The sequence below is a fragment of the Panulirus ornatus genome, chromosome 48 (genome assembly GCF_036320965.1).
Source record: "Panulirus ornatus isolate Po-2019 chromosome 48, ASM3632096v1, whole genome shotgun sequence".
Lineage (NCBI taxonomy): Eukaryota > Metazoa > Arthropoda > Malacostraca > Decapoda > Palinuridae > Panulirus > Panulirus ornatus.
Window position 1 is genome coordinate 26,817,102 of NC_092271.1, and position 17,878 is coordinate 26,834,979.

Sequence of the window (17,878 nt, forward strand, 5' to 3'; positions counted from 1 at the left end):
ACTAACGACATTATCAGCTAAAAGGCCAACAGCCCAAACCAACAATCCAACCACTCGAGGGAATATGAAACAAAATACTTCCCTTTAAACTCAGTAGTTCCTTTTTCTTTTTTACTTCCCACGTGAAATCATTTACCTTTGAAGTATTCGTTCGTGCTTCGCTCTCTCTCTCTCTCTCTCTCTCTCTCTCTCTCTCTCTCTCTCTCTCTCTCTCTCTCTCTCTCTCTCCAATCAGGGGGATCGCGACGGTACACCACCTTCCGAGAACGCCATTGTGGAGAGAGAGAGAGAGAGAGAGAGAGAGAGAGAGAGAGAGAGAGAGAGAGAGAGAGAGAGAGAGAGAGAGAGGGAATGTTGACACGTCATTCCTAGCAAGATTCCACAGGTGAAAACTGGATCATCCCTGTGAGTTCTTTACCCCAGGTAGAAGCCAAGATTCAGCGCCAGCGTTGGGGCGCCACACGTGGAAACCAGCCAAAAGCCACAGGTGTACCAAAGGTGGACATCAAGTCATGATATCCTCACTGCAATACCAGAATTACAAGCCAGAGAAAATACCAAACATACTTTAGAATCTCAAGTGTAAGTACGTCAGGGAACCGAAGCTTACATGATGCCATGCTATGAAAGGCAGGTACTATCTCTCCTCATATACCATCCTGGTACCTACGATCTCTCCAAGTCTCCCATACTAATGGAGAAAGTCAAAATACCTCGCCCTGTTCCCTGAGGATGGAGGAAGGTAGCAGCAGGAGGAGGCAGTAACAGTAACACCCCCGCAACATTCCTGTTCTCCAACCTCGAACAGGTTTCGTCCAGTGAAAGTCGAAGGACAGGAATAGTGGAAGATACTGCAGAGAGAGAGAGAGAGAGAGAGAGAGAGAGAGAGAGAGAGAGAGAGAGAGAGAGAGAGAGAGAGAGAGACTCATGAACTTCCGCTTTAGATAAAACCCCTTCGCGTCTACGTTCCAAAGTTTATGATTCTAGACGAGTCAGTAGGAAAGACTTTGGATTACACAGATTACTACGGCTTGCAAACCATCACATCAACAGGCAAAAATCCTCACCTGCCAACCCTTTTCCATCACACGTACTTTAAGGATTAAGTTACATGTAATGCCAGTGTCTTATCACCCTTGTCTACGCATATATTGCTTCACGTCCTCGCCGTTGCTACTCATATCTAACCCAAGTGAGCCTTGAATATTGAGGATAAGAAATATTTATATATTGTTCCAGCTGGTAATACGGTAGTTGGGTGTAAACTATTATGATCAGGTACTTGATACTTGGCATTTCAAGACACGACTCTGAACTTCCTACAGTTGATATAGGTACTGGAACTGAAGGAAGAAAAAAAAAGATATCTGTCTTAGATTACCAGGTTGTCCTTAGAAAGATGAGGAATGGTAAGAAGGAAATACCGTACTATTAAAGAAAGAAGTGGGTTTGAAAGAAGTAGGTTTTGAAAGAAGTAGGTTTGAAAGAAGTAGGTTTGAAAGGTGTAGGTTTATCTGATTGGGTTTTGAAGAGTTGAAGTGTTGAGCAGCGCACAAGGTAATCAAATGGGGCTGTTGAATTTACGACCCTTCGAGATATTTGGTGGAATAAATACGAGTTTTTCTCCGATATTTTTTGTCCCGTCATAACTTCAAAGATACACACACACACACACACACACACACACACACGTACACACACAACGTACCGCGGAGTAAAAGCTCTCTCGGCAAGACGCTGGAGACGTCTGTCGTGAAGGTAACTTACCAGACGCCCCTGAACCTTCGGTAACGGTGCAGGTTGTACCACGCGATCCTGCCTCTAGGGAGAGAGGCAGAGAGGGGCGGGTGAGGAGGAGGAGGAGGAGGAAGGGTGAGGGTGGGCGGAGGTAAAGGAGAAATGATTGAAGTGAAGGGAGAGTGAGAGAGGTGGGGGGGGGGAGAAAAAGAAACTTCCCAGGGTGTATATCAGACGAAGGGAGAGAGAGAGAGAGAGAGAGAGAGAGAGAGAGAGAGAGAGAGAGAGAGAGAGAGAGAGAGAGAGTGTGTGTGTGTGTGTGTGTGCGTGTGTGTGTGTGTGTGTGCACTATTCCATCATCACCACACCAGAAGGAATAAAGCCCCACAAAGTAAAGCAGGAACGGCTTCACGAATGTAAAGCAGAGACAACCAGAGAAAATGACGTTTTAATGAAGAGAAAAAAAATCTTAGTCAAGGCTGAACCTGGACTATCTTGCAGGTAACAAAGGCATAAATACCTTCGAAGGAATTAAACTGAAGTTCAGCACGTCGTGCAAGATATACAATAAACTCCCTCATGACAGCAACAGATGATGTGTAGTTCAGTATTTAGGAGTGGGAGTTGTGTATGAGTTTAGGCTGGTGGGGAGTAAAGAAATCAGAAAACGTTGAAGGATCTGTGTGCGTGGATATAGATATATATTAAGTGGAAATATATTGTGTGGACTTCAATACACGAAGGTTATTTTCCTGTCAGTTGAACGCCTACTGGTTCAAACTGGTGTGAGGCGTGAGACCCAGCTTCCCTTATTGACAAGAGTTCAGCCCACGCCTTGCTCACGTGATGAGGCCAGAGATGTGTGGATAAATGTAAATGTGGATAGTCGAGGACGACAGTGTGGTTAGGTGTGGATGGAATGATTGAGGAAGATGGTGTAGGTGGAAGTGGATGAAATGAGATGGTTTAAGGATGATTGTGTGGGTATGAGTGGGTAGTTGTTTGGGTAGATTGTCTTGCGAAAATGGTTAGGAATTCCTGTGTGTGTGTGTGTATGTGTGTATGTGTGTGTGTGTGTGTGTGTGTGTGTGTGTGTGTGTGTGTACGCGCGCGGGTGGGTGGATGAGAGCATTTGTGTACACACCTAGATTTTGATGTGGTTATGTGATTCCGTGGTCTTGAGTAGGTGCTTGTTCATATATATATATATATATATATATATATATATATATATATACACATATATATACTGAAGCACCAACAGGTGGCAAGGATATTGGGCTACGTTCCAGGAATCCACTGCCTACACGGGAACAATGCAGTAAATATCTAAGAGTCGTGATCAACTTTACAGAGTTTCACTTTATATTTTTCCCATCCCTCTGTGTGTCGTTGGAACGTCAGGAGAAGTCGTTTCGAACTGTTCGTATTACAAGCATTTCACATCACTTGCAAGACAAGGTTGAAGATAACTAAAGATGATATCTTTAGATATCTGAAAAGCAGGTGGCAGTGTGGAGGTGGTGCCCTCTTCCTCAATTGGTTCTACAACTCAAACGACGTCAACACAGAGTGAGGATCGTTTCCAAGTTTCTACTGCACCTGGGGCAATCCTCACCCTTGACAGCTAAATGTCTGGCCACCACGTAATCCGGAAGTTAAGGCAGAAACGGTGGCATTTCTCGCCCCCGAGGGAGGCACGTCTCCTGCAGCAGGTACCGGGAAGGAGGAGGTGGTCATTCCTACCGGCGTGAGATCGGGAGGATGTGGCCAGGAGCTGTGGCTTTTGGGGGGGTGTATTTGCTTGTTATGCGGCGTTTCCTGCTCAAGGAGAGAGCGGTTTTCCTACTCGGTGGTGTGACTGCTGACCACTAGCTTCTGTCGTCCGGTTACAAACGGTAAGGTTCTTCAGTCTTACGTTTCAGATGACGAGAGGGACCTGTAACGTTAACGTAGCCTAGCGGCCCGAGGGACCGGTTTTATATATATATATATATATATATATATATATATATATATATATATATATATATATATATATATATATATAAAAACGGTCCCTCGGGCCGCTAGGCTACGTTAACGTTACAGGTATATACATATACATAGTGGTCACTGAGATGTTTCAGACGCTTCCGAAGCTTCGTATGCAAGGTAATCGAACTCGCATTTGATCTGCATCATTATATCATCCGCTCTGTCAGTCCTTTTAGTTACCATTTATAACTTATCATACTTATCTCTTCATACGTTGAAGATCACACCTTTGTAACGCGTAGAAATTATGTTATTTTGAAGTGAAAAGCAAAAATTGCTTCGAGTAATGATTTGTTGAGACTCGACGAAACAGCTCACCATGATCGTCTGTATTAGCGTCTCCTCATCACTGTAACATCTTCGTTTTCCTTCATTTTCTCGAGTGCATCATCTCCCTACATCTAGCTACTTCTCGATAGCCTCACCTACAGAAACATTGGTGTGAAATTTCCACGTCAGTTAGCAACTCAGTTCGCCTACGCGTGTCACTAACGCCCCTCGCCCATGCCCATCACCCGCGCCCACCAAGGCGAGCACTCCCCACTGTATATGTCTTTTACTTTCGCTATCCACCTCACTCAAAGTATAACCTTTTTGACATGACATGTACATTCCATCTTCACTGTAGGCGTTAGGGTTCGAACAAACAACTTCGAATTGAGTATTCGAACGTTGTAGCCGCTCGCCAACCATACGAACAAGGGGGATCATTCGTTTTGTTTTGATCATTTACCGATTTTGTATTTCTTTTTTACGCTTATTGGAAGCAAGCAGAATTCGCTTGCTTGCAGAGGAGTGACGCATTATGTAATCATAGATGAATAAAGAACGTTATATTGAGTTTAGATAGGCATATGGTTGCAAATACACAGTGCAGATATTGCACAAATGGGAGGTAATGGTAGTAGCTTGTTTACCAGTCGTATACTAGTTTAAGATCAAGGTTGGGCTGAATGTTTCCACGCTTTGGATATACACATGAGTGTGGTATATCTATATAGTCGGTGTGGCAGATATATAGAAATGTTTACACTGTAGATACTGTGGTTTATACATGCGTGTATATATATGTGTGTGTGTGTGTGTGTGTGTGTGTGTGTGTGTGTGTAGGTGGGTGGGGCTTGTATGCATATACATAGAAATGTGTGGCTGCCCATGTGTGCATGCCGGTGTAGGGAGAGGGAACCATGATATATGACCTGCCGCGACCTTATCGCCAGTTGAATCAGTCACGTTTTCTGCTGGGGTCATCACGGGTCAACCCCCATTCCCTGTTCCTCCTTGAAGTGTACCACGCTTCTTCCTTTTCTTTTTTTCCTTCGTGAAATAGTGGTCAGATCCATGAAGGTTCTTGTTGTCTACTAGGTCATATTTTTGGGCCACCAGGTCACACCACCGTCTACCAGGTCACACCCCTGGCCACCAGGTCACACCACCGTCTACCAGGCCATACCACTAGCCACCAGGTCACACCACAGTCTACCAGGTCATACCACTAGCCACCAGGTCACACCACCAACCACTGCAGACCCCGTAGTGGGTCAGAGTAAACCAGAATAAACGAAGTGTGATTTAAGAAGCTAAGCCGTCGTCAGGTAAACCGCGCGCGCGCGCACACACACACACACACACACACACACACACACACACATATTGACCACCCCCCAAAAAAAACAAGAAAGGCGTAATTGTAGAAATAGACAGATAGATATAATGACCTTCAGATAGACACTGGGATAATACAATCACCAGTTATTATCAAACGTTGTAATAAAAGCTGGAGGTGGGGTTGTCTTGGTGAGGAAGAATGTTTTTGTCTTGAATGTCAGTGAAAAGAAAATGACACCTTGAAAATCTGTGTTGTTCTTTGTTGTCCTGTTCATGATGTCTGTTATCTTTCTTCATACTGAGGTTATTGCTGATACAAATGCCTCCGATTTGTGTTCTTCATTTTATCATAATTCCATTGTCACTGTCTTTATCATCATTCTTCTTATTTTCTTGTAAGTATGATTGTTATTCTTCGTTTTTACTTCTTCCTCCCGTGTAGACAGCAACAGACCATAGTGTCCTTTCGAAGGTATTTGACATAGCAGAAGAGATCATAAACACAGGCCTTAATGTTTGAAGAGTTAACGAGCAAACAAGTTACTTAATCCACCGTAGCTCAAGTGATGGCAATTGTGGACTTAAGAAAGAAGCATTTGTTAAGTGTGTTTCATAACGCATCTATGGTCTTACAGCGAAGTGTAAAAGAAGAAGGATTATATATTCTTTTACTTAAGACACCCAGGTATGAGGACTAGCATTTTGCTCGCTTCTTTCCAAGCTCCTGTGCACTGCTGGCCATAAGTCATCAGAGATTGTTACACTTAAGTCTTTGTGCCTCATTTTACGTCTTGTAGCTGAGGAGAATTCAGTCGGTAAATTGTCTTTTAGTTTTTACTACCCATGATAAAACATTGCAATGCTCATATCAAATTTCAATGGTCACTTGCAAGTCCCATCCGTCAGTTTATCTGTGTTAGTATGCGACAGTTGAGGCTCAATTTCCTCTAAAGTATATATATTAGTAAAGCATTACCTGCGAATTGTGATAACTAAAGAAATAAAAGAAACAGAATTGGTCCCAAGATTGATCCCTGTGGTACACCATACATTACGTGTGATCGTCTTGGGACTTGAGTGTTAATCAATATTCTTTGTTTACGGTTAGTCAGACTTTTAATCAGTGCAATCCATCATGGTCTACGCCTGATCCAACCGTTGCAAGTAACCTTTGATGCGGGACTTTACTGAATATTTTTTTCCCTTTATCTCTAAATAAATAACATTAACCTTTTTACTTTTACTGAACCTGTCATTGATATCATTAAAGAAATGAAGCAGGTTTCTGAGACATCAATAATCTCATCGAAAGTCGTGTTGTGAGTCGTTAATTGGTGGTAATCTTAATGATCTGTAACAGTGTCTTCAGCTTAGCTTTCATAAGCTTGCCAGTCACAGATGTCAAGCTGACTGGCAGTAATATCCGCACGGGGACTTGGTACATTTCCTGGAGTGTTTTTGTGACATTAGCAAACTTACAAACCTCTGGAGTTTTGCTCTGTGGCAAGTGACGTATTGGGAAGAGTGGTTACAGGACAGACTACTGTTCTGTATACTTTTACTCCATGTAATGCTGTTAGTACGGTGTGTGAGTCAGTATACTGCAGAATGGTCTCCTCCGCTCGTAGTGGGACTGGAAGGGGAAAACGAATTGGGTTATATCGATAAAAAGGAAAAGAAAAAAAAGGAAATCATTTAAGATCTTTGTTATAACTTTATTGTCTTGAAGTAGGTTACTGTAACTCGCAAATTTTACTTTCTAATTTCAGCAATATTCACTTCATATTGACGTTTACTTTGACATATACTTTTTACATATTTTTCAGCACATATTTACGTAATGCAGCACATATTTACGTAATGCAGCACATATTTACGTAATGCAGCACATATTTACGTAATGCAGCACATATTTACGTAATGCAGCACATATTTACGAAAATAACTATCATTCTAGTTATTGTTCTGTGTGGGGATCTCGCGCGTGATTTTCTTTCATCTGTTTTCTTTGAACAACAGGAGAGTCAACGAGTGCAATAACCAATTGCGTAAATTTCATAAACCTGCGTAGAAAACTGAGAAGAGAAAAAAAAAAAAGAAATCTTCTGGGTCAATGTAAGGCGTAGTGTGCAAACGAATATGAACTTAGAGAAACCTTAGTTCTTCCTTTATCTTAGATGAACATAATTGTGTTTTCACCTTTATGGTTACATTATGGAGTCACTCATCAATTACCATGTCTTATCTGGTGACCCATCAGCCAGTCCCTCTGAAATCTTCCCTTCACTCTTGTGTCTTTGTAAGCCATTGATTCATCCTATTACCCATAATCGCATTAGCCACAAATGCTTTGCCCCTCCCATGGTTATTGTACAACACGCATGTGTGAGGTAATTACTTTCTGAGTAAAGTTTTAAGGGTATATGGATTGTAACTCCTTCAGAAAGTCTAACAGACATTAAGCATTTTCAAGTCATTCCCCTCCCTTCCTCTGTGGACGATTAACTTGCCCAATTTAGTACTCCCTCATTGTCAGTCATTTCCTCACTTTTGTACTCATATCATATACCTCTCTCTCTCTCTCTCTCTCATACGATAGCGTCACCTTGACACACCCTTGTGAGTGACTCATATGTTGTCCCTCACATTTCCTTCCGCTCCTCATCGCACCGTGCCTCATTTCCTCGATCGCTTCCTCTAGTCTTCCGTCTCCTTCCTCTTATCATATTTCTCACCTTCTCTTTCTTATTGATGACTCCTCACGTTCATCATCCAACGTCTTGTTTCCTTCCTTCCTTCCTCCCTGTCTCTCTCTCTTCCATCTGCCCCCTCTTCATACTAGATTCATCTTTTTTCTTCTCCTCTTTCTTCATCTTTCTCTTCTCCTTCGACTTCTTCTTCTTCTTTTTCTTCCACCCTCCTCAATATCAGGCTTGACTTCTTCTCTCCCATTCCTGGAGCATCACCAAGACCTCTCTCCCTTCTCACGTCCTTCGCCTGGCTATGTATACATGTACATAATGTCTTCTTTCGTGAATTTCACCTCACGTGTTCTCCTCTCCTTATCTTCCATCTCCTTTGTTCTCACATTTTAACATTCTTTATTTCCTTTTGCAACGTCGTATTTTTTTTTTCCTCTTTCACATAGATCGTCTGTCTGTATCTTCCTTCCCTGCCCCCTTGATGGGTACCTGCCTCATCCAAGCCTTTGCTCTCTCTCTCTCTCTCTCTCTCTCTCTCTCTCTCTCTGCATGTCCTCCTCTTCCTTCACCGTCTTTCTTACCCCATCTTCATCCCCACTGCCGCCACTCGTCGTTCCGCTGGTTGGGCCGAGGGTAAAAGTGACAGTACTAACAATTAGGTGATCAGGGTCAGCGCCGGTGGTTAGACCGGTTCAGTAACTGTGTGTGTGTGTGTGTGTGTGTGTGTGTGTGTGTGTGTGTAACCAATGTGTCGAGAACTGTGCATGAATATGTACCTACGACCACGAACCATTCTCTGGAGTGAAGTAAGCATATATATGTATTTTATTACTCTCTCGTGCCTTAAATTTGCATATTTCATGACGACCGAGTAGGAAACAATCTTCACCAGGATTTCATTTCATTCTATAATTCATCGTTGATTTCCATAAGCCCATCCCTCTGGCCTCTCATTCCCTCTATGCAAACTATCCAGTGTTGGAGACCTGTATGGGATGACCTCCTGTTTGTTGCCCTCAAGGGATTTAATGTCAAGGGTTTTTAAGCCTTATGTTGTAAGGGTAAACAGACTTCCTTGCCAGCAAATCATGCCGCTCATGCAGCCAGGCCCTCCCCCCTGTAGTTTTGAGACTTTTATTGCAGTATTTGGGTTATGAAAGAGCCATAGTTTTGAAATACAGCTCCCTCCCACCAAAGCTTTAAAAGTTAGGTAAAATTTACACAACCAAAGCTTCCAAGTTGTGTAACATCTCCACAACCAAAGCTATAAAGTTGTGTAACATCTCCACAACCAAAGCTATAAAGTTGTGTAACATCTCCACAACCAAAGCTATAAAGTTGTGTAACATCTCCACAACCAAAGCTATAAAGTTGTGTAACATCTCCACAACCAAAGCTATAAAGTTGTGTAACATCTCCACAACCAAAGCTATAAAGTACTGTAACATCTCGTGATGGAAAGTAACGTACTTACTAGTCCCATAGTAGCCATCTCCCTGGCTCCAGTCTGTACCGTAACAGTGCCAGGGCCAAAGTTCAAAGTACTTTTCACCCTGTTTTGCAACTGGTTCGTCTGTCATGACACCTGATTTGTCTTACGCTTTAATGCCAAGGTCGTCTAGACAAACTCTCACTCCCCCTTTCTCCTCATCAACCTTCTCTGGAAAGGAGAAATACACGAAGGGAAGAAGGCAAGCAAACCAGAGATTGAAAACCATTCATAACAACAACTTCATAAAGGTTATAGTTGACCGAAGTCGTATTCAGAAGTATGTTTCGAGTGGACTGAAATACGAGGTGGGTTGGTATGCCTGGATGGTCTGGTTCTCTAGGGCGGGTCATCGGGAGGGTTGGTTCGCCTGAAAGGTTTTGCCAGGCCGGGCCGGGACGGGACGGGCCGGGCCGGGCTGGGCTAACTGGCCAGCCTGACCAACAGACCTGTTACTGTGGGGTCAGCGGGTGAGGTGCACACCAACAGCCGCCTCTCACCACTCACTCTTCATACCAGTTCCGAAACTCTGTTTAGAAATGAAACGTTACCCGAACGAATCCTCTCTAGTTCGAAACAGACGAAGCAATGATAATATAGAGTAATGAGGAGTATAATAAGATGGTATATTGAGATATTATAACACTAGAAACAGCTATTTTTGCCTCTATTTACCCAAGGTCGAGACTTACAAGAATTTGACAAGAACAGGAAATAAGGACGAAACTGCCAGTTATGATGACAAGCTTCGTACAGCGAACGACTGCCTGGGTCCATCTGGCCCGGAACGAGCCTGGAGAACATCCATTGTGAGGCAACAAGAACTGACCTCCTAAGAAAGGTCAGAGAAGGTCATGCCTGGGTCGGCGGCAGTGTTCCCTGCTGGTGGAGATTAATTTATGGTTTGGATATAAATTTTTTTTTCTGATTTCCGTTTGTACTCTGTAGTCGCTTCACTTATCATACCACTACCAATGCTCTTTAAACACCTCTCTCTCTCTCCCTCCCTCTCTATTTTTTTCTCTCTCCCTCATTTTCCCTTCTCTTTTAAACTGTGGAGCTCGCTTAAAGGTTTACGATGCACCATTGTCGTACAAGAAGAAGTTTTCATATTCTCTCTCTCTCTCTCTCTCTCTCTCTCTCTCTCTCTCTCTCATCCCAATGCAATATCGTCGTCTCCCCCTCCCCCCCCGGGCTGGGGAGCTGTACACTGGGGAAGATAGATGGTCAGACGGTGTATCCAAGCGCGGGAGCTTCTGTGTCACCTGTTCATGAAAGTAACAGTTAACGCTGCTCAATAATTTAGCCACGAACTCGCCCAAAATGTCACTCCATCCCCCCCTCTTGCCCAAGCCTTTTGGCCGAGGAGATGGATGATATAACGCCTTTGACCCAGCTTGACCTGGGTCACCCATTTGGGAGAGGTCAAAGGTTACAAGTCCACTGGTAAGGGTATACCTCTGGTCTAGGGTCCGGATTGCCGAGTGAGCCGTTATCCGAGGCATTCAAGGAAAGCAGGGGATCAGCCGGGGTTTTTCCTTGACCAGGGTACAGACAGGTAAGACGACGACGATCCTCAGGGCCTTTAGTCGTGGTGTCAGGGTTCTTCTCCTTCAAGACCTGAGACAATATCACGTCACATGAAGGTATTGAACCTCAAGTCCTCAGTGTCAAATTACCTTCGAGTTACCGCGATCGTGTTACTCTATGAGGCTTCGAGTACAGGCGAAGGAAAGCAAGTCCTTAGGGATCAAGGAGTTCCCCACCCATCGTGGAGGAGTGCGACAGGGAGCAGGAGGACTCTGTGGTTGCTGGTGGCCCCGCGACATGTGTCCCTCTCACTCGTTCGTCTGAGCAAAAACTTTTGACCTTTATTGTCTAGGTCAGGTTGGTGAAGGGGGCAGAGAGGAGGGGGGTAGGAGGCGGAGGGGGGTGGGGGGAAGGGAAGGGGAGAGAGAGAGAGAGAGAGAGAGAGAGAGAGAGAGAGAGAGAGAGAGAGAGAGAGAGAGAGGTGGGGTGGGGTGTTCGATTGGGGTTAAGAAGGAGAGACCAAAAGGATTCTAGGGCGAGGTTTGGCTGGGGTGGAGCTGGGACCTGGCTGGGAGTCGCCTGACTGGATTCTAATATCGATGTTTATGATTTATAGCTTATCCTTGTCTCTTTCTCCACGCTTTCTCGTCTTATCTTCGCTTTCTTATCTCCATAATCATCCTCACTTGTCATTACTAATATCATTATCATTTTCACAACCACCATCACTCATCATCACCATCCTCATCATCATTACCATCATGATAACTTTCACCTCTATATCTCCTCATCATCACAACCGTATCATCACCACCACTCCTCATGAAACTCCTTCCTCATTCATCACATTCATGAGACGAGTTCCCGCGAGCCACACACAACCCTACTAACTCATTACTGCCATCCTTGTGGCCGCCACCTGCCCCTGCTTCTTGAAGGAGCGTCTGTATGGTCGGTGGCGAGGCAGTGGTGAAGGGTGGAGAGGGTAGGAGGGGATTTGCCAATGCCGGGGACATGACCTACCTGTATCAGGGACATAGATACCTGGGAACAACCCATCTACATATTCATCCTCCTCTCCTTTCACTCTGGCAGCTTCCTCTACAGACCAAGTGCCCATCAAATAACAAGTTTCCCCCATCACAATCTCCATCCTGTCCTCAGTTAATCATCGTAATTGGTGTGCATATCAAAGACATCTTTAACTCCAGTGTTAGACATGTAAGTATTCCATTCACAAGGTTTGGGCTCCCATGTAAATACATGTAAGTATTCACAAGGTTTGGGCTCCCATGGAAACATTGGATTACTACATGCCAACAGTTTCACGACTGCACACGCCCACAGTGAGTGTCGGCTTGATGGTGGCCTGTGTGCCATCTCGAGGGATGGTCTGAGGGTGACAGTGCTTCGCGTCCGACATTAAAGTTATCCTCAGACTAATATTCCCTTTGGTAACATGTCTGGATATTAGTTTATAAGTAACGCAACATTTACTTCGCCAAGTCGGAGGACCTCTGACAGGTAAGAGTCTGGCGAAAGGAAAGTTTTTTACGAGATTAAAGTGAAAGAAAAAATATTTGAAGTAGAAATAGAAGAACGCTTACAACACAAGACGAAAGAGAAGTAATACCGATGATTTTGAAATCGGGCATCTTGCCAACCGGTAGCGAAAATCTCTGTGTGAATATTTTCATTTCTGTTTTAATGCTTTAATTTAGGCACGTTTTCTTTTGCTCTTTTTTTAAATACGTTACTTCATTCCAACGTTGTCACCCTTAGTTTTGAAGAGCTCAGGTCATGTCGTTTATAAAAAAAAAAACGGGAGTGATCAATACAGATGGAACACAGTAGATAGAGCAACAGGTGGATAAAGAATGGGAGCAGCTACAGATGATGGATGAAGGATGGATAAATGTTGGATAAAGCAACCGGTGGATAAATGACAGGTCAGGCAACAGTGGATTAGACTTTGGGTGAAAAAAGGATAAAAAAAATAGGATAGTCGTTGTAGATCCCAGATAGATAGATGGTGGGTGTATTACTAGACTGATAGATGGCGGGTGTGGAAGAAAATGGAAATCGTGCTTTAATACGTAGATGGCAATGGGGGTCACAGAGAATGATGATAATAATGAAGGCGTAGCAAAAGATGTTGAGATTATAACAAGAACTGGGTGGCCATATGTCCTGAAGGTGTGTTTGTTCTTGTTTATGTCCTTGTTTTTTTTCTCTTCTTGTTGTTTGTATTTGTTCATGGTGATCACTGGTGCCTGTTGTTCTCACTGGCTGGCTGTCGGCACTACAGTGTTTGTTTGTTCTCATGAGCTTGTTCTCTTGTCATGTGCTGCTTCCATTGTTCTCATCAGCTTTTCTCATGAGTTTTTTCCGTTGTTCTCATCAGTTAGTCCTCTTTTTCCTCTTCTTCTTCTCCTTCTCCTTCTTCTTATTCTCCATCTATCTCCCTCTTCCTCCCTCCCTCTATCCCTCCTTTCACCTCCCCCTTGGACAGCATCACAGTTATAAGGTGAGGTTCATGGGCAGCCGGCGAGGCTGGAGGCGACGCCGGGGCGGGAGTGTTCGTGGAAGGTGTTGCTGCAACACTGGGCGTACCTGTCCTGGCGCCTGAGGGTCCAGGGGGGGCCCGCCTTGGGGACCTGGAGTCCGTCTGAGGATTGTGGAGCCCTTTGTGGACTCTAAGGGCCAGTCTAGGGTCTAGGGACCCCTTTTTGCTGGGGGGAGGGGTCTAAGTCCTGTATAGTGGTCTTAGAAGAAACCATCTAGAGGTTTACTATGGGTCAAGAAATCCTTCTATGATTCCTGGTCCCCAACCTGGCGTTCAGGGGCCCGAATGAGTATCCTAGGGACTATGTAGGGGCTGGGTGGCTGGCTGGCACGGGGCTGGCTGGGGGCTACGGAGACTCTACCCCCAGGAGCAGACTGGCTGCTTGGCCAACAAGCGGGTGGGACAGGAACTGGCCCAAGGACAAGTGATAACGTAACTTGGCTTTTGAGACGAGCGGACATCTTAAGGATAAATACCAAGTGTAGGTGTGCCCCCAACACACACACACACACACACACACACACACACACACACACACACACACACACACACACACACACACACACACACACACACACACATAACGGCTTCTGTCGTTTCCACAACTGTGTTTTCGTGAGACACAATTTGGATGTCTTCAGGACATTCCCCAGTGAGGATGGAGGAGACAAGAGTCGAGACAGATGTTCAAGGTATCTAAGCGTGTCATGAAGGAGGACAAACCCCTTGCAAAGCTGGAAGGCGCACAGATGTGTCAGGTATCACAAGTCTGTCCATCTAACCATCGTTTGTAACTTTCGCACGTCATACATCAGTATGGGAGAGTCACTGTGGCCTCACGTCTTGCACTACCACACCACATGTGAATGTTCCAGGTGCAAATGTATGTAGTGTTACAGGAGAGATTTATAAACCGCCTAGGGAAAAGATTAATGATAATCTACGATGCAGAGGTTCAGGCACCTGCCAAATGCCTGATTAATCCTTGATTAATCCACTCATCACAGGCAGGGCTTCGTGTGTCTCTTCAATTGTCTGAACACTGAGTCCAAGTAGACTTACACGATATATATATATATATATATATATATATATATATATATATATATATATATATATATATATATATATATATATATATATATATATATATATAGATGTTCATCTGGAAGAGGAGAGTGTGTGAGTGTGTGTGAGACCACCATCTAAAGTGCGTTTTGTGACGCGGTGTTGTAAGAAATCCGAGTCTGTCGTGAAGGGAGGGTTGGACACACCCCCCCAACAAGTACGTCTCTGGAATTTCCTTTTTACACGACAATGCCAATGTCTTCTTGTCTCTGCCCAGTGTCGCCTTTCCTGAAGCCTCAAGATGAATGCTGTCTTCTGTATATATCATGATACAATTTTTTTACAGTTCAGCATTTGGGACCAGACCTTACTCAATCTGAGTCGTCTTTGATTCTAATGACCATCACTGTGGAATTAATATATGATATATTCGCATCTCTAAAACACAACGTACGTTTAGATATCAGACGGAATGGCCCTGATGATGCAGTAAACTACGTAAACTACTTATTAAACGGTGATTGATCGAGGTCACTTAATGTACCACCCCCTTCTGACTTCAGCACAAGGCTGGCGGAGCCTTCAGAGTACACCGACAGTTAGTTTACTGTATACCATCGCCTGGTATACCGCTGGTATCCACATCAAGACGAGTTAGTAGACGTAAGGCGTTTTTGAGGCATCAGGAAGTACGTGGAGGCCAGGCGTCAGCCCCTGGGGGTGGGAGGGGCAAGAACCGGGTATCCTTCCGATGGTGTCTATGTCCGTCTGTGTCTGTCTGTGCACGTCTGTGCCCGTCTGTGCACGTTTGTGTCTGTCTGTGTCTATCTGTGTCCGTCTGTGCCCGTCTGTGCACGTCTGTGCACATCTTTGCACGTCTGTGCACGTCTGTGTTCGTCTGTGCCCGTCTGTGCACGTCTGTGTCCGTCTGTATCCGTCCAGCGCTGTGCTCCTGGTCTCTTCCCCCCCCCCCCTTCCCCTGCTGCCTCCTCTCTGGCGCCGTCATACCTACCACATCCAAAGAATTCTTGTTATATACATATTTCTTCTTTTTTTTCCCTCAGATGTAATTCGTCTCAAGGTATTTACTACTGCTCAGTTACCTGTTGTTTCCATCATCATTTTTTTCAGACTGAGTTTGTTAGCGTATGAGTGTGTGTGTGTGTGTGTGTGTGTGTGTGTGTGTGTGTGCGTGTGTGTTGTGAAGAAAAGTTGTCGTGGGTTCCCCCCTCTCTTCATTTGGTATCTTTAAGTAAACATCATCCCACATTACCTTGACTGCATCTATCCTGTGTTCATAAGCACTTGGCACAGCGAACGTATTCATCAGCGCTTGATATCTTGAGCGCAAGCGAGCGTCTCTACATTCGGTACCTTATACGTATCTCCATCAGTCGCTGGCATTTTACGTCATCAGCCAAAGCTTGCTAATCTCTATGGATAATGAGACACGACAGCTATCTTTAGCATGCCCCTGGACGAAGCCTTGATACCCTTCAGCGTGTCTCCATACCAACAAGAGTCATCTGTCTCGATATGTAACCCAATGAAACCGTGAGGAAGTTAAAGAGTTCTTCTACCCCTGGTACTCTCCACCTTCAGTTCGTATTGAGGACAAACCTCTGGAATCTGGAGAGCATCTGGAATCATGTTTGTATCGCATCAAAGAAAAGTCTTGGACCCCAAGACAGTGCCATCAACAGCATCTCCCCGAAGACCATCTGGGGCCCCTTCCTCCACCAGCTATTGGTATTCTTCAGGTGTGGTTCTCCTTGAAGATTCCATAAGAATGTTGGCCACGTTGTAGACACAGAGATCGGTAACCAACAAGCTAAAAGACTGATTAAAAACAAAAGACTGATTAAAACAACTGAAACACAGCATTATAAAGCGTAACTATTATCTTTACAATGATAGGATTAAACAAACGCTGTAAGGACGTTGGAATGATACCTAATACATGTTTTTTCCTCTCCATCCCTGACGAATAAAACTCTCTGTGTTAGGAATGTAGATATATTTTTTTTTTTCTTTCGGAGACACATTAAGATGGAGGCTGTGGGTGGAGTCCAGTTATGTCTGAAGGTCACTCCTGAGCTCATTCACGGAGATACAGACTTGTGGCTGAGTGGAATAATGTATGTGGCTCTTCAGCATTCACTCACTAGAGTCCGAAATCATTTACGAAAGGAGTTTAACCCAAGGGTTCTTGATCTGTATGCCAAAAGGAAGACTAGATGAATAACTACTCTACACTCTGTTCAGTCTGCTCTGATATTTAGGAAAATAGATGAAACTTTGAGTGAAACTTGGAGGCTGTATAACTAGAGCTGTGGTATGTGAGACGATTTAGAGGAACTAATAAGAGTTGTGATATAAGAGATACTTCAACATTATTATAGTTGTAATGATTTAACAACTACCAAGCCATTGTTAGAGATATGATGTAGAAAATGCTTCAAAGCTATGACCTGAACCATGATGTAAGATATATGTCAGGGCCATACCTAAAAATATTCTATAACAGTTAATAAGAGCTATCATATAAGAGTCATGATATAAAACATATTAAAGCTAACTGAAGCTACAATATACGAAATCTTTCAGTCCTATATCTAAAGTTATGATGTACAAAAAATTTCGATACCATAACTAAATGTACGACATACGAATACCTTAAGAACTATAAGTGGGACGTATAGATTACGTCGCACACGACCTGGGTGATGTATAAAGGTATCCAGAGGTAGACAGTAGACATGGGCAGTGTGATCTCAACACGCATATGATATGCTAAAACCTTCAGAAATGTTACAGCATTAGACCTTGACGAAGCTCATCACATTTCTCATACTTGGCCCCCGGACCTGTGGCTTCACATGAATATAAAAAGACAGAGTCACACGCATCCGCATGAAATGTAACCAGCTACAATACCAGTTATCTGAATTAATTATAATCACTACAAGGACACTAACTTGATTTATTGAATTAATACGCATACATGTATTACGTATGCATACATATGTTTAATCCCCGAAGTTTGGGCAATTACTGATAAGCTAATGAATATGCATAGCCCTTTATCAAGGCATATCTGGTAAAATATGTTCCTTATGATCCAGAAACATTCCCATAGAT